General features: G+C 43.0%; 1 protein-coding gene across 1 annotated transcript in view; it reads right to left on the minus strand.

The window, feature by feature from the left end:
* Positions 1-24,973, minus strand: part of LOC139578595 (carboxyl-terminal PDZ ligand of neuronal nitric oxide synthase protein-like) — a 240,252-nt gene that overhangs the window by 42,286 nt on the left and 172,993 nt on the right. The window lies entirely within an intron of this gene.

Raw genomic sequence — 24,973 nt, forward strand, 5'->3', positions numbered from 1 at the left:
GGGGTTGGGTGAGGGATGCCAGTGGTGTGTGATAGTGGATCAAAGTCAGCTCCATACAGAGAACTAGGACTACAAGCTACTTTGGAGCAGGGAGGAAAGGGCTAGGAAGTCAACAACAAAGCACCTCTGAAGTGTCACTCCTTCCCATATCCTGGCAACTGTCCAGGACAGGAAGAGACCACTGGATACAGGAATGGGCAGGCACGTGCACAGATAGGGCTTTACCTGTGAAGGGGACATGGCACTTTTCCCTTCCAGCCTCCAAAGTGCCCTTTTTGGTGGTGGTATAATCCCCCCCATTTTTTTTGTTGGTTTAAATAAAATAAAATACATTTAAATTGTTGTTCGGAACCCACTGCCAGTCATTGTCAAGGTCGCTACCACACACCATGTCCGTTGGTTGCGCCTGTTGATCTGCCCTGTATGCTCGCCCGGTTTCTAAACACGAGTGGCTTGAGAGATGTGGTCACCAGTCGAGTGTCTGTAGCTAGCTACCTGGTATAAATATCAACAGTACTGCCACAGCAGCATAACATTTTCGGTCTGGTTGGCTGATACACAGCAGAGAGAGGCAGAAAGACCGAGATGTAAATCACAATCAGTAAAATAAATCAAGCTAGCTAACTAGCAGATTTACATCAGCTGATAGCCCACCCTCTTTTCCCGATGTCAATTGTGTCTTTAAGAGGCACTGTAGTAAGTAGCTTGCTTACAACTTGTGATGATGATAACCTAGGCAGCCGATAGTAGATCTGCACTATTGTCTAGGATTGATGTGTCCAACCGGCAATACACTCCTGTCCCCCATGGACCGTTTCATCCATAAAGCATCCTCCATTCTCCACATCATCCTCAACTAGCTTTAATGGCGAGCCTTTGAAACACAATTTGGGGATTTTCTGACATTTTAGGATGTTGTACACTGTGTTACAGTTGTATGTGTGTATGTGTGCACTCCATCAAAACAACCCTACCCAGACACACAAGGGGACATGTGTATCCCAGCTGAAAAACATTTCAGTTTCAGTCCTGTTCTTCCCTGGCTAAACAAAACTAATGAGTGTGACCTTATAGCGTCAATACTGCCTTTATACTGTGACAGGAGAGATGGACTCTCACAAGTGAATCTGTAGGAGAGCGGATACACCTGGATCATATAGAACACACACACACTTAAACAGTCACTGCCATTAGAGAACTCTCCGAAAGTGCATCTTAGTGTAGCAATATTAAAATCATATTGTATTGGTCACATGCTTCGTAAACAACAGGTGTAGACTAACAGTGAAATTCTTACTTACAGACTCTTCCCAACAAAATAATAACACAAGGAATAAATACACAATGAGAAGCAATAATTTGGCTATATACATGGGGCTCTAGTTCCGAGTCAATGGGCAGGACTACGAGGTACCGTGGTTCTTCCTCTAAAAGTTGCATCATACTGCAGCACACCTTGCGGGCTGCCGCAGAATTCTATGGCACGTTATTTAATTGTCAGACATTGTTACCATTAATGCTAGTTAGTGCTAGTTTGACCACCAGAGGGCATCATTGAGAAGCATTTGATAGCCTTCAATATTGGCTGTACTAGAGAATTGAAAACCTTTTTTGTCAGAACATAGTATATGGGATTGATTTTAAGAAATTTAGCTTCATTCATTTGATTAATATTATGGTGTTTCTATTCCAAGAAAAACGAAAAACGAAACCCTCAGGGTCTCTGTTAGGATGGAACAGAGAATATGGCGCTGTACAACGTGACGGTCGGGAGTAGGCTAAAGTACTAAGAGCATAACATTTCCACATCCTAATTGTAGTCTAACCAATACCCAAACGACGATTCGGTGAAAATAAAAATCTCATTGATTTCTCAAGACCATTCCCCATGCTTGTCTCAGAGCAGTGCGAAACAGTTGACCACAGCGGGAAGGCTATTGCTTCAAATCTTATTGCTTCTAACTTCAATATGCCTTTTAAATAAATAAGACCTACACCACTTTTAACAGCACATTACTCAACACTAGTGAGACTCATGTCGCCTACGGTAGGTCTATAGTATATCGGCAAATATATTTTTTCAATGACGTGACTCTCCTCTAATAATTACATTTAGAGGATTGGATGATTCTAAATGAATATCTAAGGGTAATTTTTCGTTAGGGCAAATCTGGTCTGTGAGAATATCTAAGGGGCTTTTATATAATTCTAAATTAATAAATAATAATAATAACACACTTGTGAAAAACAGGGTTAACAATAATAATAATAATACTTTTTCCACCCTTCCACTTGTTAAAGGTTCGAATTGATACAGTTTTTTATTTGTATTTGTTGTATATTTTATTTATATTTGTTGTATTATCTGTTCTGTCTTTTCTGGTGGATTAAACTGAAATTGCAACCAACTTTCTATGGCTTGTTTAAAAAATAATGATATTTTGGAGTTTATTTAGTTTCAAATAACCTAAAGTGAGTGATAAAAATGAGGTGATTTGTAAATAAAGCCAGTTTGTTATTTACAATTATTGATTTATGTCTTTAGAGGGCTACCGTCCCCTCATGGTCCTCCCGGTCGCAACCAGCACAGGTTTTGAACCAGCATCTGTAGTAACACACTGCAATGCAGTGTCTTAGACCGCTGCGCCACTCAGGCGCTGTATAACATGACCGGTCGGGAGTAGGCTACAGTACTACAGTAAGAGCAAAATAATCCTTTAAATAGACTTTTCCACATCCTAATTCTAGTCTAAGTTTCTCTTAGAATAAAAACCTTAGTCTAACAACAGTTTTAGTAAGTAATACTGACGAGTAGTAACAAAACATACGTGTATTTTTCGCCCATTCATTGTCAGTTAGAGACACAGTAGATCCTTGGGAGCCAAAAGCATAATCAGTGCTCTAACTCCCCCTTGCGCTGGTCTGGAGTAATGAAGTAGTGACACAGGGTACCGTACTAAACCACAAATTTCCTCTAAGTCCCGCAGCATAATTGCAAAACTTTTAGTTGAGCAAACAGTGTAATTTAAGTAGATACAGTGGGTCCTCATTTAAAAGTTGCATCATACTGCAGCACAGCTTGCGGTATGGTATGGTATGGTATGTTGGAGTGCATTACGTCATAGGTTTTTAATGAACCTAGTTTTGCCAAGCAATTTTTTTTTTTTTTACAGATGGTCTTTCAACATATTCCCTAGTGTCACGCCCTGACCTTAGAGAGCATTTTTATTTCTCTATTTGGTTAGGTCAGGGTGTGATTTGGGTGGGCATTCTATGTTTTCTGTTTCTTTGTTTTTGGCCGAGTGTGGTTCCCAATCAAAGGCAGCTGTCTATCGTTGTCTCTGATTGGGGATCATACGTAGGCGTCCACCGTCTACCGAATAGCAGCACTGTAGAAACTATTACACTCAACGGAACGACTTGATTAGTGTAGTGTTAGCTAGCTACATAGTTGTCTTTGCTGTCTTCGTATCCAAGATAATTGTGTAGTTTAGAGTGTGTAGTTTTAGAGTGATTATCTTAATTTACCGAGGTTAGCTAGCCAGCTATTTGTCGTCCTTAACGTAGGAAACACTGCTAGCTAGCCAACAGCTAGCCAACGTCTACCGAATAGAACTTCCGCATTCAACAACCCGGTCGCATTCCGCTTCGCTCCACAGGTAGTACCACAGGTAGTATCACATTTCATTTCATTACAGTACAACGGTTTGATTTGTTTGATCGTAGCTAGCTACATAGCCGTCTTTGTATCAAAGATAATTGTGTAGTTTAGAGCGATTTTCTAGGTTAGCTAGCCAGCTATTTTCGTCCTTTTAACGTAACGTAACATAATCAACACTGCCAGCTAGCCACCGAATAGCAGCACTATAGAAACTATTACACTCAACGGAACGACTTGATTAGTGTAGTGTTAGCTAGCTACATAGTTGTCTTTGCTGTCTTTGTATCTAAGATAACTGTGGAGTCTAGAGTAATTTCGGTTTTCTAGGTTAGCTTTTTCTAGGTTAGCTTTTTCTAGGTTAGCTTTTTCTAGGTTAGCTTTTTCTAGGTTAGCGATTTTCTAGGTTAGCTAGCCAGCTATTTTCGTCCTTTTAACGTAACGTAATCAACACTGCTAGCTAGCCAGCTAGCCACCGAATAGCAGCACTGTAGAAACTATTACATTCAACGGAACAACGGAACGACTTGATTATTGTAGTGTTAGCTAGCTACATAGTTGTCTTTGCTGTCTTTGTATCTAAGATAACTGTGGAGTCTAGAGTAATTTCGGTTAGCTAGCCAGCTATTTTCGTCCGCTGCGCTGCCGTTCTCCGAACCTAGTCAACACTGCTAGTCAACACTGCTAACACTGCTAACACTGCTAGCTAGCCAACTTCTACCGAATAGCAGCACTGTAGAAACTATTACATTACAACGGAACGATTTGATTAGTGTAGTGTTAGCTAGCTACATAGTTGTCTTTGCTGTCCTTGTTCTAAGACAATTGTGTAGTTTAGACTAATTATCTAGCCAGTTACCTGGCCAGCTACACTTTCAAACAAAGTCAACAACGCAGCCACTGCTAGCTAGCCTACTTCAGCAGTACTGTATCATTTTAATCATTTTAGTCAATAAGATTTTTGCAACGTAAGCTTAACTTTCTGAACATTCGAGACGTGTAGTCCACTTGTCATTCCAATCTCCTTTGCATTAGCGTAGCCTCTTCTGTAGCCTGTCAACTATGTGTCTGTCTATCCCTGTTCTCTCCTCTCTGCACAGACCATACAAACGCTTCACACCGCGTGGTCGCGGCCACCCTAACCTGGTGGTCCCAGCGCGCACGACCCACGTGGAGTTCCAGGTCTCCGGTAGCCTCTGGAACTGCCGATCTGCGGCCAACAAGGCAGAGTTCATCTCAGCCTATGCTTCCCTCCAGTCCCTCGACTTCTTGGCACTGACGGAAACATGGATCACCACAGATAACACTGCCACTCCTACTGCTCTCTCTTCGTCCGCCCACATGTTCTCGCACACCCCGAGAGCTTCTGGTCAGCGGGGTGGTGGCACCGGGATCCTCATCTCTCCCAAGTGGTCATTCTCTCTTTCTCCCCTTACCCATCTGTCTATCGCCTCCTTTGAATTCCATGCTGTCACAGTTACCAGCCCTTTCAAGCTTAACATCCTTATCATTTATCGCCCTCCAGGTTCCCTCGGAGAGTTCATCAATGAGCTTGATGCCTTGATAAGCTCCTTTCCTGAGGACGGCTCACCTCTCACAGTTCTGGGCGACTTTAACCTCCCCACGTCTACCTTTGACTCATTCCTCTCTGCCTCCTTCTTTCCACTCCTCTCCTCTTTTGACCTCACCCTCTCACCTTCCCCCCCTACTCACAAGGCAGGCAATACGCTTGACCTCATCTTTACTAGATGCTGTTCTTCCACTAACCTCATTGCAACTCCCCTCCAAGTCTCCGACCACTACCTTGTATCCTTTTCCCTCTCGCTCTCATCCAACACTTCCCACACTGCCCCTACTCGGATGGTATCGCACCGTCCCAACCTTCGCTCTCTCTCCCCCGCTACTCTCTCCTCTTCCATCCTATCATCTCTTCCCTCTGCTCAAACCTTCTCCAACCTATCTCCTGATTCTGCCTCCTCAACCCTCCTCTCCTCCCTTTCTGCATCCTTTGACTCTCTATGTCCCCTATCCTCCAGGCCGGCTCGGTCCTCCCCTCCCGCTCCGTGGCTCGACGACTCATTGCGAGCTCACAGAACAGGGCTCCGGGCAGCCGAGCGGAAATGGAGGAAAACTCGCCTCCCTGCGGACCTGGCATCCTTTCACTCCCTCCTCTCTACATTTTCCTCTTCTGTCTCTGCTGCTAAAGCCACTTTCTACCACTCTAAATTCCAAGCATCTGCCTCTAACCCTAGGAAGCTCTTTGCCACCTTCTCCTCCCTCCTGAATCCTCCTCCTCCCCCCCCCCTCCTCCCTCTCTGCAGATGACTTCGTCAACCATTTTGAAAAGAAGGTCGACGACATCCGATCCTCGTTTGCTAAGTCAAACGACACCGCTGGTTCTGCTCACACTGCCCTACCCTGTGCTCTGACCTCTTTCTCCCCTCTCTCTCCAGATGAAATCTCGCGTCTTGTGACGGCCGGCCGCCCAACAACCTGCCCGCTTGACCCTATCCCCTCCTCTCTTCTCCAGACCATTTCCGGAGACCTTCTCCCTTACCTCACCTCGCTCATCAACTCATCCCTGACCGCTGGCTACGTCCCTTCCGTCTTCAAGAGAGCGAGAGTTGCACCCCTTCTGAAAAAACCTACACTCGATCCCTCCGATGTCAACAACTACAGACCAGTATCCCTTCTTTCTTTTCTCTCCAAAACTCTTGAACGTGCCGTCCTTGGCCAGCTCTCCTGCTATCTCTCTCAGAATGACCTTCTTGATCCAAATCAGTCAGGTTTCAAGACTAGTCATTCAACTGAGACTGCTCTTCTCTGTATCACGGAGGCGCTCCGCACTGCTAAAGCTAACTCTCTCTCCTCTGCTCTCATCCTTCTAGACCTATCGGCTGCCTTCGATACTGTGAACCATCAGATCCTCCTCTCCACCCTCTCCGAGTTGGGCATCTCCGGCGCGGCCCACGCTTGGATTGCGTCCTACCTGACAGGTCGCTCCTACCAGGTGGCGTGGCGAGAATCTGTCTCCTCACCACGTGCTCTCACCACTGGTGTCCCCCAGGGCTCTGTTCTAGGCCCTCTCCTATTCTCGCTATACACCAAGTCACTTGGCTCTGTCATAACCTCACATGGTCTCTCCTATCATTGCTATGCAGACGACACACAATTAATCTTCTCCTTTCCCCCTTCTGATGACCAGGTGGCGAATCGCATCTCTGCATGTCTGGCAGACATATCAGTGTGGATGACGGATCACCACCTCAAGCTGAACCTCGGCAAGACGGAGCTGCTCTTCCTCCCGGGGAAGGACTGCCCGTTCCATGATCTCGCCATCACGGTTGACAACTCCATTGTGTCCTCCTCCCAGAGCGCTAAGAACCTTGGCGTGATCCTGGACAACACCCTGTCGTTCTCAACTCACATCAAGGCGGTGACCCGTTCCTGTAGGTTCATGCTCTACAACATCCGCAGAGTACGACCCTGCCTCACACAGGAAGCGGCGCAGGTCCTAATCCAGGCACTTGTCATCTCCCGTCTGGATTACTGCAACTCGCTGTTGGCTGGGCTCCCTGCCTGTGCCATTAAACCCCTACAACTCATCCAGAACGCCGCAGCCCGTCTGGTGTTCAACCTTCCCAAGTTCTCTCACGTCACCCCGCTCCTCCGCTCTCTCCACTGGCTTCCAGTTGAAGCTCGCATCCGCTACAAGACCATGGTGCTTGCCTACGGAGCTGTGAGGGGAACGGCACCTCAGTACCTTCAGGCTCTGATCAGGCCCTACACCCAAACAAGGGCACTGCGTTCATCCACCTCTGGCCTGCTCGCCTCCCTACCACTGAGGAAGTACAGTTCCCGCTCAGCCCAGTCAAAACTGTTCGCTGCTCTGGCCCCCCAATGGTGGAACAAACTCCCTCACGACGCCAGGACAGCGGAGTCAATCACCACCTTCCGGAGACACCTGAAACCCCACCTCTTTAAGGAATACCTAGGATAGGATAAAGTAATCCTTCTGACCCCCCCCCCCCCCCCCCTTAAAAGATTTAGATGCACTATTGTAAAGTGGCTGTTCCACTGGATGTCATAAGGTGAATGCACCAATTTGTAAGTCGCTCTGGATAAGAGCGTCTGCTAAATGACTTAAATGTTAAATGTAAATGTAGGCAGCGCTTTTCCTCACCATTAGGTTGTGGGACCTTGTTTTCTGTTTAGTGTTTCTGCCTGACAGAACTGGGCGCTTTGGTTTTCACGTTTGTTATTTTGTTTGAGTGTTTTTGAAATAAAAGAATCATGAACACTTACCACGCTGCGCCTTGGTCCACTCTTCATACCACCAACGAGAGCCGTTACACCTAGAATAACCACAACTCCATGCCTACCGATGACAATCAGCAAATACCCATTTGGGGAAAGTCTCCTTTCTATTTTATTCTGTCATATTCCATCATATTCATATTGTGAGGGGCTGGGGAATATAATCGTGTGATATTTGCTAAATTAACAAGTTAATTTCATTGACATGGGGCAGACATAGCCTCAGCAACTAGCCCTATAGAACAGATAAATACATCTTAAAACATGCTATTCTTTCAAATAAATTGTGCCATGTTTTTTATGTCCTTCAACAAAATAGAATGGATTTCTTTGTGATTGTGCATATTAAATTGATTTATTAGACTGGCGTCTATTGATAGGATACTCGTTAAGTTCCACCAATTCAACTATTAATATGCATATGGTGCAGTAGACCTTAATTGTGCTTTGAGGATGAAATGCTCAGAAAGATTTAGTATTTTATGATATTTATCTCAATGTACAGTAGGCCTACTGCTAGAGTGTAAAATACACATATTTAGGAAAATTCAGGGACAGGTGGGTTCAAGGATTTTTATGAAATTAAGTTATTTAAATGACATGGAGCAGTAGGCCTAAGAGTCATGTTTACTGTAGCTGTCTTAACATAACTTACTTATTGGCCTAAAGGCCTACTTCAATATACAGTATATCAATCAATCATTCATTCAATGAAATAACAAAGGGAACCTTGAATAATTAAACAATGAATAAACCGCAACATGTCGACTAAAGCGATTAAATTCACGAATGCATGTGATTGTTTTTAATATTGGCTGTAATAAAGAGTTTAAAACCTTTTTTGTTAGAACAAACTATATGTGATTGATTATAATTTTTGGGGAAATTATTATTGTATTTGTTGTGCTGTTTATACTGTTCGAAATTTGGCTTAATTAAATTGATTAAAACTTCTTTGGCATACTGGTTATTGTTCGGAATTTAGGATGACTCACGTGCCCAAAGTTAACTGCCTGTTACTCAGGCCGAGAAGCTAGGATATGCATATAATTGTTAGCATTGGATAGAAAACACTCTGAAGTTTCTAAAACTGTTAAAATAATGTCTGTGAATATAACAGAACTGATATGGCAGGCGAAAACCTGAGGAAAATCCATCCAGATTTCTTTTTTTGAGGTCACAGGCCATTTCAATGCTAGCCTATGGGATATACAAATAGATAGGACCCAGATTGCAGTTCCTATGGCTTCCACTAGATGTCAACAGTCTTTAGAAAGGGTTCCAGATTTTTTTTTAAATGAGCAAGTAGTTGTAGTTTTTCCAAGGTGTCTCATTAGAAAAGTAGTCTTGTTGGCGCGTGAATGAGGTGTGCGCTCTTCGTTATTTATCTTCCCTATTGAACATACTATTCTCCGTCTTAAATATGATCATTTATTTAGATATTGGAGTACCTGAGGATTAATTAGAAACATCGTTTGACTTGTTTGGACGAACTTTCCCAGTAACTTTTTGGATTTGTTTGTATGCATGTTGAACGAGTGGATTACTGACATCATTGGCGCCAACTAAACTGACTTTTTTGGATATAAAGGACTTTATCGAACAAAACGCCCATTCATTGTGTAGCTGGGACCCTTGGGATTGCCAACAGAGGAACATCGTTTACGTTTACATCATTTAGCAGACGCTCTTATCCAGAGCGACTTACAAATTGGAAAGTTCATACATATTCATCCTGGTCCCCCCGTGGGGAATGAACCCACAACCCTGGCGTTGCAAGCGCCATGCTCTACCAACTGAGCCACACGGGACCATCTTCAAAGGTAAGTGATGTAATCGCTATTTGTGATTTTGTGACGCCTGTGCTGGTTGAAAAAGTATTTTGATGTGGGGCACTGTCCTCAGATAATCGCATGGTATGCTTTCGCCGTGAAGCCTTTTTGAAATCTGACAACACGGTTGGATTAACAAGAAGTTAAGCTTTAAAATGATGTATGACACTTGTATTTCAATGAATGTTTAATATTACGATTTTTGTATTTTGAATTTCGCGTTCTGCAATTTCACCGGATGTTGTCGTAGGTGTCCCGCTAGCGGTTCATGCACCCAAACAGGTTTTAATATTATGGTGTTTCTATACCAAGATATGTGATGAGTCAGAAGAGTTAGTGCAGAAAGGGTCAATGCAGATAGTCCGGGTAGGTATTTGGTTAACTATTTAGCAGTCTTATGGCTTGGGGGAAGAAGCTGTTCAGGGTCCTGCTGGTTTTAGACTAGTGCCCTGCAGTAGTAGAGAAAACACTCTATGACTTTGATGGCTGGAGTCTTTGACCATTTTTAAGTCCTTCTTCTGACACCGCTTGGTATAGAGGTCCTGGATGGCAGGGAGTTCGGCCCCAGTGATGTACTGGGCCATAAGCACTACCCTTTGTAGCGCCTTCCGGTCGATTGCCAAGCAGTTGACATACAAACCGGAGCCAGTCAACAAGCTCTCAATCGTGCAGATTTAGAATGTTTTGGGGATCGGAGGGCCCATGCCAAATCTTTTCAGCCTCCTGCGGGTGAAGAGGCATCGTCGTGCCTTTTCACAACTGTTTGTGTGTGTGGACCATGTTAATTCTTTAGTGATGTGGACACCGAGGCACTTGAAGCTCTCGACCCGCTCCACTACAACCCCGTCGATGTGAATGGGGGCGTGTTTTGCTCTCCAATTCTTGTAGTCCACGATCAGCTCCTTTGTCTTGCTGACATTAAGGGAGAGGTTGTTGTCCTGGTGGCACCACACAATACTGAAGTATCTTTAATGATTATGTGGTGTGTGGAGTGATATACAGCCAGTCGTGCTGTAGTATCCTACAGCACGTCCTCATGAATAAAGCACTGTGTGTCTGTCTGTGACATTAATATTGATGACTGTCTGATATTACTGGCCTGCTCAACACAGCACAACTCATGAATTATTAATGCAAAGGGGTCCATTCCCCTAGAGTTGTTTGTGCCTGTAGCCATGTTTAAATATGGTATCTGACACAGTGAGAAGGACACAGTGTTGTTGAAATGAGCAGAACACTGAACAAAAATATAAACGCAACATGCAATAATTTCTATGATTTTACTGAGTTACAGTTCATATAAGGAAATCAGTCAATTAAACTCTATTAATTAGGCCCTAATCTATGGATTTCACATGACTGGGAATATAGATATGCATCTGTTGGTCACAGATACCTTAAAAAAGGTAGGGGTGTGGATCAGAAAACCAGTCAGTATCTGGTGTGACCACCATTTGTCTAATGCAGAGGCATACATCTCCTTCGCATAGAGTTGATCAGGCTGTTGATTGTGGCCTGTGGAATGTTGTCCCACTCCTCTTCAATGGCTGTGCGAAGTTGCTGGATATTGGCGGGAACTGGAACAAGCTGTCGTACACGTCGATCCAGAGCATCCAAAACATGCGCAATGGGTGACATGTCTGGTGAATATGCAGGCCATGGAAGAACTGGGACATTTTCAGCTTCCAGGAATTGTGTACAGATCCTTGTGAAATGGGGCTGTTTATCATTATGCTGAAACATGAGGTAATGAATGGCACGACAATTGGCCTCAGGATCTCATCACCATATCTCTGTGCATTTAAATTGCCATCAATAAAATGCAATTGTGTTTGTTGTCCGTATCTTATGCCTGCCTATGCCATAACCCCACCTTCCCAATGGTGCACTCTGTTCACAACGTTGCCCACACAATGCCATACATGCCGTCTGCCATCTACCCGGTACAGTTGAAACCGGGATTCATCCTTGAAGAGAGCACTTCTCCAGCGTGCCAGTGGCCATCGAAGGTGAGCTTGTGCCTACTGAAGTCAGTTATGATCCCGAACTGCAATCAGGTCAAGACCCTGGTGATGATGACGAGCATGCAGATGAGCTTCTCTGAGACGGTTTCTGACAGTTTATGCAGAAATTCTTCAGCTGTGCAAACCCACAGTTTCATCAGCTGTCAGGGTGGCTCCTCAGATCATCCCGCAGGTGAAGAAGCCGAATGTGGAGGTCCTGGGCTGACATGGTTACATGTGGTCTGCGGTTGTGAGGCCAGTTGGACATACTGCCAAATTTTTCTAAAACGACATTGGAGGTGGCTTATGGTAGAGAAATTAACATTCAATTCTCTGGCAAAAGCTCTGGTGGACATTCCTGCCATCAGCATGCCAATTGCACGCTCTCTCAAAACTTGAGACATCTGGGGCTTTGTGTTGTGTAACAAAACTGCACATTTTAGAGTGGCCTTTTATTGTCCCCAGCACAAGGTGCACCTGTGTAATGATCATGCTGCTTCTTGATATGCCACATCTGTCCGGTGGATGGATTATCTTGGCAAAGGAGAAATGCTCACTAACAGGGACGTAAAAAATTTGTGGACAAGATTTGAGAGAAATAAGCATTTTGTGCATATGGAACATTTATGGAATCTTTTATTTCAGCTCATTGAAACATGGGACGAACACTTTACATGCGTTTATATTTTTGTTCAGTATAATTCCATGCAGCGCTACAGGGAGAGTTTCTCCCGGACTCAACAATATCTCCTAGGACAGTGGTTCCCAAACTGTGGGGCGCGCCCCAGAGGGGTCATCGGGGGGGTGCGGGGCTTTTAACTTACTCTCGATAGTCATAATAGTAGAGTGCACAAGGTGCAATTTCTAAATTGGATAGTGCATCATGAGTTTGTCTTGTCACGTTAGTCATTGCATACCTTCAAGAGCGATATATAACTTGTCAGAAATGTCCAGATCAACTAGCCCATGTCAGCTAAGGTTTTTTTATGAAGTTTCTTTAGCCCATAGATATTATTGTCATTTTTTTGTCACTCAATAATCACATGAATATATGTGTGCGTGGGATGTTCCACAATGCTGGAAGGGGGGCCCCCGAGTGAAAAAGTTTGAAAACCCCTGTCCTAGGAGACAGAACTGTCCCATTTAGTGTTGGACTGATCATCCTGCTTTAATTGGCCTAATTAAGTTGAGATGTATTTTTTCTAATATGTGTGGGCCAATCATCTTCCTTAGATTTGAGATGTGGTCACAAGACGAGGAAGAGCCGATCCAATCAGTGAAGACATCATTCATGACAGATTTTTATGACAGGGTTACGTAAACGGGAGGAAAGGCCACAGCAGCACCTTCAAACTATTTATATATCGCTAATGTTTCAGTGTTGTTAATGGATGTCAGGCTGAGTGGTTGTTTCACACTGAACACCCCATCTTCCTGATTCCTCAGCTATGAGGTGAAAACAATAATAGGCTTCGGAAAATTGAGAGAGACAGAGAGACAGAGAGAGAAAGAGACAGAGAGAGAGAGAAAGAGAGAGAGAGACCCCCCTTGTATCTGAGTAAGCAGCAGCACCCCAGTTTCCGGCAGTAGAACGTTTCGGAGCCCATTTGTTGGACAGTGTGTAAGCAGTATGCTCCATTAAAACACACCTGCAGGCATCTGAACAAGAAACAAGAGGCAAAGAGTTGAGTAGAAACAGACTGCACATCTCGAAACTGTTTGTTCTACAACCCACATCCAGATCACAGCAGAGTTCAACGTTCAGGGACAGCACTAGTAGCATCTACAGTAAACAACCCAACAAAACCCACTCCAATACAAAAAGAGTGCAAAGCACAGTCTTGTCTGTAAACTCAATATCTGGTAAATAAGTGTCACTAGAAAACTAAAGAAGAAGAGGAACAGCCACATTGATTGGTGTAAAAATTACTTTTTTCCCCTTTTCATTTTCTCACCTCTTAATTCAGGTGAATTAAGTTTCCATTGCATCTTCTTACCCCAGGGGACAGAGAACCTAAGGACTGTGTCTTTAATCCACAACACTAGTCTTGGCGTCTTGCAAGTTGTTCACATGATGTCATTGGATCGATTTGTGGCTGTGACGAAGGAGTGGTTGGAAGTAAAAGGCATTGTCAAATTAATGAGACCTGACAGGAGAAAATAGACCTTAAGGTCTTTGGCTCCTTTCCTTTCATGAGCTTTCAGAAAACCCACAGTGGATAAGTTATACACCCCCACACAAATGCACACACACGCACACGCACAAACGCACACACACAAACACACTGACTCAAGGGGGTGAGCGAGGCCTTTAACCCTCTGTTGTTGTAGTGATTTCACGCCATGTTGGTTCCAATCAGATCCATATAGAAAACTCCGTCGCCATAACTCTCTGTCTTTAATAGGATTCAAGGATACACTTCACCTCACAGACCTCCATTTACCCTCTCTATAATAATACATGCTTCTGCAACTGACAACTAAGAGGTTCAGTAGAAATTTCTACCTGCAGCTTGAGGCAAGAATGCTGCATAAGCACATTTTAGGCCTATTTTTTATGGTTGTGAGTGTTAACTAAGTGAAAACAACTGTCGTTTACATTATGACATTTCAATGGAATGTTTATGTTACATGTAAACTACATGTCAACTTTTGTAGCACTTTATAATAACACCACGTAATAAAGGATGTATAATGGATTAGTAAATAGTTTATTATTTATTAATTAATTAATTATTAATTTATTATTATTAAACATTACTCCATTCATAAGACATTTAATATAGGTCCTTACAAACCATTTACTAATCATTAGTTAAGTTGAGTGACCAGTGAAATTCCTCACAAAAAGATGAACATGCCATTGGTAGACATTACAGCAGTACCTGATGCTCCTTAAGGTCTCAAAATAGCCTAAAACATATCAATGGTAAAATTATAAGCACACAACGAAGAATGCTAAAGGAAATATATACATTTATAACATTTTATTCACAAAAACTGTTGTGAAACAACTGTTGCAAGGATTTGACGAAGAGTTAATGTGAATGTTTTGGTAATGTTGTCGACGTCACGAACGCAAACTAATCATAAAACAGGGAAATGTTGCCTGCACACAACAGCTGGCCGGATCTAGTGGATTTTTGTTCATTACTACTAATATGTGATTGAGGTAGAAATGTTACATGTTTGATTTGCAGGTAGAAATGTTCCATGTATAACCTTTAAATGCTTCCAGTGTTTCAGTCTTTTAACCGCAGATTATTTTCACACATGGCTTTGTTTGGTGGCACCATTACTGAGCCTCTAAACGTAGTAACTCTTTAAAACGTAATGGGAGCGAAATAAAGTATTGGGCAGCTCTGAAGAATATATTATTTTGTGTTTTTTTGCGTTGTTTGTAACTTATTTTGTACATAAAGTTTCTGCCACTGTCTCTTATGACCGAAAAGAGCTTCAGGATATCAGAACAGCGATTACTCACCTCGTACTGGACAAAGATTTTTTCTTTAATGATCAGATGCAAAGGATTTACTGCTGCTACCGGACCAGGCCCAAATCCCCGTCATTCAAATAAAATGAAATACACATGTTTAGCAGATGTTATTGCGGGTGTAGCAAAATGCTTGTGTTTTTAGCTCCAACAGTGCAGTAATATCTAACAATTCACAACAATACACACAACCTAAAAGTAAAAGAATGGAATTAAGGATTATATAAATATTAGGATGAGCAATGACTGAGTGGCATAGAATAGACTACAATATATACATATGAAAAAATATGTAAACATTATTAAAGTGACTAGTGTTCCATTATTAAAGTGGCCAGTGATTTCAAGTCTATGTATATAGGGCTGCAGCCTCTAACGTGCAGGGTTATGTAAACGGGTGGAAGTCGCCTAGTGATTGTCACGCCCTGACCATAGAGAGCCCTTGGTTCTCTATGGTGTTGTAGGTCAGGGCGTGACTAGGGGGTGTTCTAGCCGATTTATTTCTATGTTTGGGATTGAGTATGGTTCCCAACTGGAGGCAGCTGATTATCGTTGTCTCTAATTGGGGATCATACTTAAGGTGTCCCTGTGCCCACCTGCATTTGTGGGATATTGTTTTGTGTTAGTGTTTTGTAGCACTACGTTACTTCATGGTCGTTGTTTCTTTATTGTTTTGTTTAAGTTTCACTAAATAAAAGATGTGGAACTCTAATCTCGCTGTGCCTTGGTCCGTCCATTTTAACGAGCGTGACAGTGATAGCTATTTAACAGTCTGATGGCCTTGAGATAGAAGCTGTTTTTCAGTCTCTCGGTCCCAGCTTTGATGCACCTGTACTGACCTCGCCTTCTGGATGATAGCGGGTGAACAGGCAGTGGCTCAGATGGTTGTTGTCCTTGATGATCTTTTGGGCCTTCCTGTGACATTGGGTGCTGTAGGGGTCCTGGAGAGCAGGTAGTTTGCCCCCCGGTGATGCGTTGGGCAGACCGCACCACCCTCTGGAGAGCCCTGCGGTTGTGGGCGGTGCAGTTGCCGTAGCAGGCATGATACAGCCCGACAGGATACGCTCAACTGTACATCTGTAAAAGTTTGTGAGGGTTTTAGGTGCCAAGCAAAATTTCTTCAGCCTCCTGAGGTTGAAGAGGCATTGTTGAGCCTTCTTCACTACACTGTCTGTGTGGGTGGACCATTTCAGATCGTCAGTGATGTGTACGCTTTCCACCAAGCTTTCAACCATCTCCACTGCGGTCCCATCGATGTGGATAGGGGGTGCTCCATCTGCTGTTTCCTGAAGTCCACGTTCAGCTCCATTGTTTTATCAACATTGAGTGAGTAATTATTTTCTTGGCACCACACTCCCAAGGCCCTCACCTCATTTATGTAATCTGTCTCGTCATTGTTGGTAATCAGGCCTATTGCTGTTGTGTCGTCTGCAAACTTGATGATTGAGTTGGTGGAGTGCGTGGCCACGCAGTCATGGGTGAACAGGGAGTACAGGAGGTGGCTGAGCATGCTCCCTTGTGGGGCCCCTGTTTTGAGGATCAGCGACGTGGAGGTGTTGTTTCCTACCTTCACCACCTGGGGGCGGGCCGTCAGGAATTCCAGAAAAAACAAAATACTGAAAACTTGCTTAAGGCCTATCTGTCTGCGCCATCTTTCTGAGGAGATGCCAATACAGGGGACACAGATCCGGGTGCCTTGTGAGAATTTGTCTGCGAGTGTGTTACCCGCCTCTACCATCGTTCCTATTGGCCAACGTGCAATCATTGGAGAATAAACTGGATAAGCTATGGAGACTATCCTACGAACGGGACATTAAAACTGTAATATCTTATGTTTCACCAAGTCGTGGCTGAACGAAGACATGTATAATATACATTTGGCTGGGTTTTCCGTGCATCGGCAAGACAGAACAGCTACCTCCGGTAAGACGCGGGGTGGTGGTCTGTGTCTATTTGTCAATTACAGCTGGTGTGCTAAATCTAAGTGTCAAGGTTTTGCTTGCCTGAGGTAGAGTACCTCATGATAAGCTGTAGACCATACTATTTACCAAGATAGTTGAATCTATATTTTTTGTAGCTGTCTATTTACCACCACAAACTGATGCTGGCACTAAGACCGCACTCAACGAACTGTATAAGGCCATAAGCAAACAAGAAAATGCTTATCAAGAGGCAGCGCCCCTAGTGGCCGGGGACTTTAAAGCAGTAAAGATTTAATCCGTTTTACCTCATTTCTACCAGCATGTAGCATGCAACTAGAGGGGAAAAAACTCTAGACCACCTTTACTCCACACACAGAGACGCATAAAAAGCTCTCCCTCGCCCTCCATTTGGCAAATCTGACCATAATTCTATCCTCTTGATTCCTGTTTACAAGCAAAAACTAAAGACAAGCAAAAACTAAAGCAGGAAGTACCAGTGACTCGCTCAATACGGAAGTGGTCAGATGTCACACAATCATTAAGTTTGCTGATGACACAACAGTGGTAGGCCTGATCACCGACAACGATGAGACGTCAGAGACCTGACAATGTGGTGCCAGGACAAGAACCTCTCCCTCAATGTGAGCAAGACAAAGAAGCTGATCGTGGACAATAGGAAAAGGAGGGCCATAAAGGTCCCCATTAGCATCGACGGGGCTGTAGTGGAGCGGGTCGATGGTTTCAAGTTCCTTGGTGTCCACATCACCAATGAACTATCATGGTCCCCAGATCTCAAAAAGTTCTACAACTGCACCATCGAGAGAATCCTGACTGGTTGCATCACCGCCTGTTTTACACTGCTGCTACTCGCTGTTATTGTCTATGCATATTCCCTTTACAAATTACCTTGACTAACTTGTACCCCCGCACATTGACTCGGTACCAGTACCCCCTGTATATAGCCTCGTTATTGTTATGTAATTTTCTTGTGATATTTTTTTTTTTTAACTTTAGTTTATTTAGTAAATATTTTCTTAACTCTATTTCTTAAACTGCTTTGTTGGTTAAGGTCTTGTAAGTAAGCATTTCACGGTAAGGTCTACCTACACCTGTTGTATTTGGAACATGTGACAAATACAATTAAATTTGATTTGATGATGCAAATGCTAAGCTGCAGGACTGTTTTTCTAGCACAGACTGGAATATGTTCTGGGATTCATCCGATGGCATTGAGGAGTACACCACATCAGTCACCTGCTTCAGTGCATCGATGACATCCTCCCCACAGTGACCGTACGTACATACCAACGTACCCCAACGAGAAGCCATGGATTACAGGCAACATCCACACTGAGCTACAGGGTAGAGCTAGCACTTTCAAGGAACAACATTCTAACCCAGACACTTAGAAGAAATCCTGCTATGCATTCCAATGAACCAACAAAGAGGGCAAAGCGCCAATACAAGACTAAGATTGAATCCTACTACACCGGCTCTGACGCAAGTCGGACGTGGCAGGGCTTGCAAACTATTATGAACTACAAAGGGAAGCCCGTCCATGAGCTGCCCAGTGATATGAGCCTACCACATGAGCTAAATTACTTCTATGTGCGCTTCGAGGCAAGCAACACTGAAGCATGCATGAGAGCACCAACTGTTCTGGATGACTGTGTGATCACGCTCTCCGTTGCTGATGTGAGTAAGACCTTTAAACAGGTCAACATTCACAAGGCTGCAGGGCCAGATGGATTACCAGGACATGTACTCAGAGCATGCACTGACCAACTGGCAAGTGTCTTCATTGACATTTTCAATCTGTTCCTGAGAGTCTGTAATACCTACATGTTTCAAGCAGACCACCAAGAACACCAAGGTACCCTGCCTAAATGACTACCAACCCGTAACACTCACGTCTGTAGCCATGGAGTGCTTTGAAAGGCTGGTCATGACACACATCAACACCATCATCCCAGAAACCCTAGACCAAGTCCAATTTGCATACCGCCTCAACAGATCCACAGATGACGCAATCTCTATTGCACTCCACACTGCGCTTTTCACCTGGACATAAATAACATCTACATGAGAATGATGTTCTTTGACTACAGCTCAGAGTTCAAAACCATGGTGCCCTTAAAGCCCATCACCAAGCAAGTACCCTGGGACTAAACACCTTCCTCTGCAACTGGATCCTTGACATCCTGATGGACCGCTTCCAGGGGGAAAGGGTAGGCAACAACACATCTGCCACACTGATCCTCAACACGGGGGCCATAAGGGGTGCATGCTTAGTCTCCTCCTGTACTCCCTGTTCACCCACGACTGTGTGGCCAAGCACGATTCCAACACCATCATTAAGTTTGACGACAACACAACAGTGGCAGGCCTGATCACAGACAACGATGAGACAGCTTATAGTGAGAAGGTCAGAGACCTGGCAGTGTGGTGCCAGGATAATAACCTCTCCCTTAACGTGATCAACTCAAAGGAGATGATTGTGGACTACAGGAAAAGGAGGACCGAGCACGCCCCCATTCTCATCGACGGGGCTGTAGTGGAGCAGGTTGAGAGCTTCAAGTTCCTTGTTGTTCCCATCACCAATAAACTATCATGGCCCAAACACACCAAGACAGTCATGAAGAGGGCACGACAATGCCTCAGGAGACTGAAAATATTTGGCATGGGTCCTCTGTTCCTCAAAAAGTTATACTGCTGCACCATTGAGAGTATCCTGACAGGTTGTATTCCCGCCTAGTATGGCAACTACTCGGCAACAGTTAATCAAATGGCTACCCGGACTATTTGCATTGATCCCCCCTTTTTTTACGCTGCTGCTACTACTCACTGTTTATGAGCTATGCATAGTCACTTTATGTACACCCTACCTACATGTACATATTACCTCAATTACCTCGACTAACCTGTACTCCCGCACATTAACTCAGTACCGGTACCCCGTGTATATAGCCTCGGTATTGTTATTTTATTGTGTTACTTATTTCCACACTTTGGGTTTTGGTAGAAAAGTCACTGCCAAGAAATGCTTATGGTAGCATTTTTGGACTAAAAACATTATTTTATACAGACTATTACAACAGGAATAAAATGTTCAATATGTTTTCTTAAGCATCCTTTTGTGTGCTTATTATTTAAACATAGATTATTATTTTTATTTTATTTTATTTATATATATATATTTATATTTATTATTATTTTAAAAAATTACCCTGTTTTCTCCCCAATTTCGTGGTATCCAATTGGTAGCTACAGTCTTGTCTCATCGCTGCAACTCCCGTACAGACTCGGGACAGGCAAAGTTCGAGAGCCGCGCGTCCTCCGGAACACAACCCAACCAAGCCGCACTGCTTCTTGACACAATGCCCACTTAACCCGGAAGCCAGCCGCACCAATGTGTCAGAGGAAACACCATGCACCTGGCGACCGTGTCAGCATGCACTGCATGCATGCACGGCTTCGACAGCCTGGACTCGAACCCAGAATCTAGTGGCACACGGTAATTGGCCTTCGGGAGGCCCAACCATTGATATGTTCTGGGGTAGGGCTGGGCCTGTCATTACATTTTGTCAGCCAGTGATTGTCTTGCAAATAACTGCTTGTCTCATGGTAATTGACCATTAATTAACATAAACACGTTTAGCATCTCGTGGCTTTCACACACAGCCTACACAATGCTGATGCAGACCGTTGGAACATCTACATTCTAATAAATCAATTTAGTATAGCCCACACCATCACAATAGATCCACAATTTTTTATGCAAGTCTAAAAAAACTTGATATGAAGAAAATGTAGCCTATTTCAGAAGAATAGAATAGCATATTCCCAGATGATCTTATGTTAGGCCCTGATTTGGCTATGCCATATGGCTGTGGGCTACACTAATTAATTTAGCAGATTTGCTTAGAATTCTGTGGCATTATTTTCTATTATTTTATAATATGAAGAATAGAATTGAACATAGCTTAATAAAATAGAATGGAGAAAATATCCGAATGATTTCCGAGGGAGTGCAAGCACACATGCGGCTATTCTGTGTTGAGCAGTTAACAAAGAAACAGCTCCTCCTATATCCTTAACTTAGTTATTTATGTAACTTTATTTGTGATACAAACGTTAGGCTATATGTTTTGATTTTTAATGCATTCTAAGGCTACATTATGCGACATTAATGATGATTTGAAAAAAGTTGCATGAAAGGCACGGGCTCTGCTCTGTTTCTTGCGCAGGCTGCACACACGTCATCAGTTTCTCATTCCTCACTCACAATTTGACAAGCACTTGATCATTTTCTCACTCATCACACTATTCGTAATTTAATCTGGTCTTTACATATAGCCTATGGGTGGAATTAGTTTTGATTTAGAATAGCCCACAAGAAAAACGTCATCCGCAGCCTGCTCTCGAATAGCAAATGGAGGTTACATGTGGTTACGTTTTTAATATGCAAGCATAGGCAGCGCGTCCATAAGGCTACGGGAAGCTTTTCCTAAAGGAAATGTAATTAAATTGTTAAAATTATATAGCCTAATTAGCCTACTCCTGTCTATACAGAAATAAATACAATAATTCAAACATAGGCTACTAAAGCATGATTTGGCCACAGAGGATCATTAGCTGTTAAACATTTTTTACATTTAAATCAGCGTTTCCCAAACTCGGTCCTCGGGACCCCAAGGGGTGCACATTTTCGTTTTTACCCTAACACTACACAGCTGATTCAAATGATCAAAGCTTGATGATTAGTTGGATCAGCTGTGTAGTACTAGGGCAAAAACCAAAACATGCAAACAATTGGGAAAGCAAATTGTTATTGCTGTAAAGAGAAGACAATGAAAAGACTAATCTGTCTTTTAGTTATACAAATTCTCAACTTAATTGAGCAAACAACAGTATAGCCTATCTTATTGGCACCAGCGGAGAGCATCAGCAATATCCCCGGTGAGTGCGCACTGCACATATTCACTGTTTATCATTGTTGGGTCAGTGCTTTGTAAAAGTTTGTTTTTGGACAATCATTTCCTCATCCAGTTTAGATGGATGTCATATGCTATTTGTGTTTCCCATTCTCGTCGGCCTATTATATGGACAATGTTATTTTTATTGATATAAAACATAGGAGCGGAGTCAGGTGCAGAAGAGCAGAGAGTTGTGAACAGGCGCACACTTTATTTAGGCAGGAGAAACCAACAGACGGACACAACTGCGTGTCCTCATTGACCTCCAGCCAATGCAAAAGTGCCAACGCGCAAACAGTCACAATAATATTGTATAAACACAATAACATACCTCGTGAAATAAACACGGAATAAACGCATACCAGTAAAGCTCGTCAACATAGACACGTAACACAAACAAGACAAAACAAATGGATAAATGAAAAATGGAGCGGCGATGGCTAGAAAGCCTGTGACGTCGACCGCCGAACGCCGCCCGAAAAAGGAGAGGAGCCGACTTCGGCGGAAGCTGGGATCCTCTTTTAAATAGCGGCCAGTCAAAACTCTGATTTCACATGCGATTGCACAATGACTGGGTTTATAAGAACATGTTTCACTAGGCTCTTTAGGCTATGGGCTCTCTAACCTGTTCCAGGGGTCCTAGGCCTATAGGCTACGTTTGGAGTTATTTGGTCACTTTAGTTGTGATACAAACCTTATCAAAACATATAGGCCTATCGGCTAGGCTACATGAGGTGTCTGACTATGATTTGAAAAAGTTGCAAAAAAAAGGCATGTGCTGTTTCTTGCCTTACTGCATATGCTGGGCATCATTCACAAGTGATAATATCGTCACCCATCAGACTATTCTTAATTTAATATTGTCTTTACATGTACTAAATAATATATGTGTGAAATTCATTTTGATTTAGAATGGACCCTTATCATGCACCTGTCAGAACAAGGGCAGGGGGAAAAATACATGTCATCTATGCACTTAAATAGCAAATGGAGGATGTTTTTCCTGCGGTTCATTTTCATAACAGCCAGGTAGGCTATACTCCTGTTGTAAAGTGGAGCAATGTGATTTATATTAGGAAAGTTGAGAAATAAATATAGTAGGCCTAGCCTATAGAAAGCTGATGGGATCATCATCTTTTTAATAGAGGCCATGAAAACTCTGTTTTCTCACGTAATTGCATAGCCTATAGACATTTTGCACAACATGAGCTCATTGGCTCTCATGACGTGTTTGATTAGATTTTCTAATGGATTTGCGTTGATGTCAGAGTGATTAGAGGGACAGTCGCTAATTACCAGGCCAAAAATGTGTCACATAAATATGTGTATGTGACCAATAGAATTTGATTTGGTAAGTACCAGGCCATTAGTGATTGGCAGTTAGAAAGTTTGGTAGGGTACTATTGACCATCAGCAGCATCAGTGCGTAGTTTTGGAGAAGCCTAGTTACCATGACTAAATGGTCACATGGAATTTGACTGCGGCCATGACTCGTGACCGCCGGTGTGATGGTAATATGGTCACCCTAACAGCTATATTCTAGGGGCTATTTTGAGACCTTAAGGAGCATCAGGTACTGCTGGAATGTCTACCAAAGGCATGTCCATCTTTTTGTGAGAAATTACACTGGTCACTCAAAACAGTAAAAAAAGTACACTTTAGATGAGGCCACACAAAAATGACCAATGATTAGTAAACGGACCTATATTAAACATCTTCTGAATCATTATTAAATACTTTAAAAGTTGTTTATAAATGTGTGAATGACTAGGTTACTAACATTTACAAATGTGGGCGTAATAATTAATAAATTATGAAAAAAACGACGTACTAATCCATTATAAATGCTTTATTATGTGGAGTTAATATGAAGCGTTACCTAAATTTCTGATAAGGCAGAAAACAGCGTGGCTAATCAAGTTAACTAACTAAGTGTTACCTAAGTGTAAAAAACATTTCAACTTCATGCCAAATATCCTGGTAAAAACGGACAGAAAAAGACTGAGCCGAGAAGAAATGTCAGCTACAGAAGAACTAGATCAAGTGCCCCTAAAGCATTTCAAAGACAACCAATAATATTTCCACTCTGGTCTGACTCGATCGAACTTCCCCCGTCTGTGAGTCACAATATTACACTGCACGACAAACTGAAGATAAACAGAAACAGACAGCTCACAATATATCACTCTCCAGTCCAGCCAGAGGGATAAAGATATAGATAGAGCCGCAAACTAGTCATGCCACCCCATATAGTGGTCTCTAGATAGAACACACAATCATGCTTTCACACTGTCCAAGAAGTCTTGGTAACAATATTTTATTGTCTTCAATCCAAGAATAGCAATATTACCCGATATAACTCAATCTGTCGTAACATCAGACAATGCAGTGTGTGTGTGCATGTGTGTTCTCCCTGTCTCACAAAAGCAGTATGTATCACCCTACATAACAACCTATACATAGGCCACAAATTATTGTTTTCTGCTACCTCAAGCCATTATTACACAGGCCACAAGATATTGTATTTCCCTGGTCGAAACAATCTATAGATGGACCAATGGTATTGTGTTACCTGGACTAAGCAATCTATACAGTAGATAGATGAATGGTATTGTATTTCAGTGGTACAAGCAATAATGACCAGCCATTACTGTGTTCTCTCATTCCAGGCCTTAGTTAGTATATGCATGTAAATATACTTTTAGCCTTCTTGGCTTGCAACCCTGTCCCCTTTCTTCCCACCAAACATACCCGGACCACACCCCCAAAACA

Source organism: Salvelinus alpinus, chromosome 6, assembly GCF_045679555.1.
Source record: "Salvelinus alpinus chromosome 6, SLU_Salpinus.1, whole genome shotgun sequence".
In the NCBI taxonomy this organism is placed as follows: domain Eukaryota; kingdom Metazoa; phylum Chordata; class Actinopteri; order Salmoniformes; family Salmonidae; genus Salvelinus; species Salvelinus alpinus.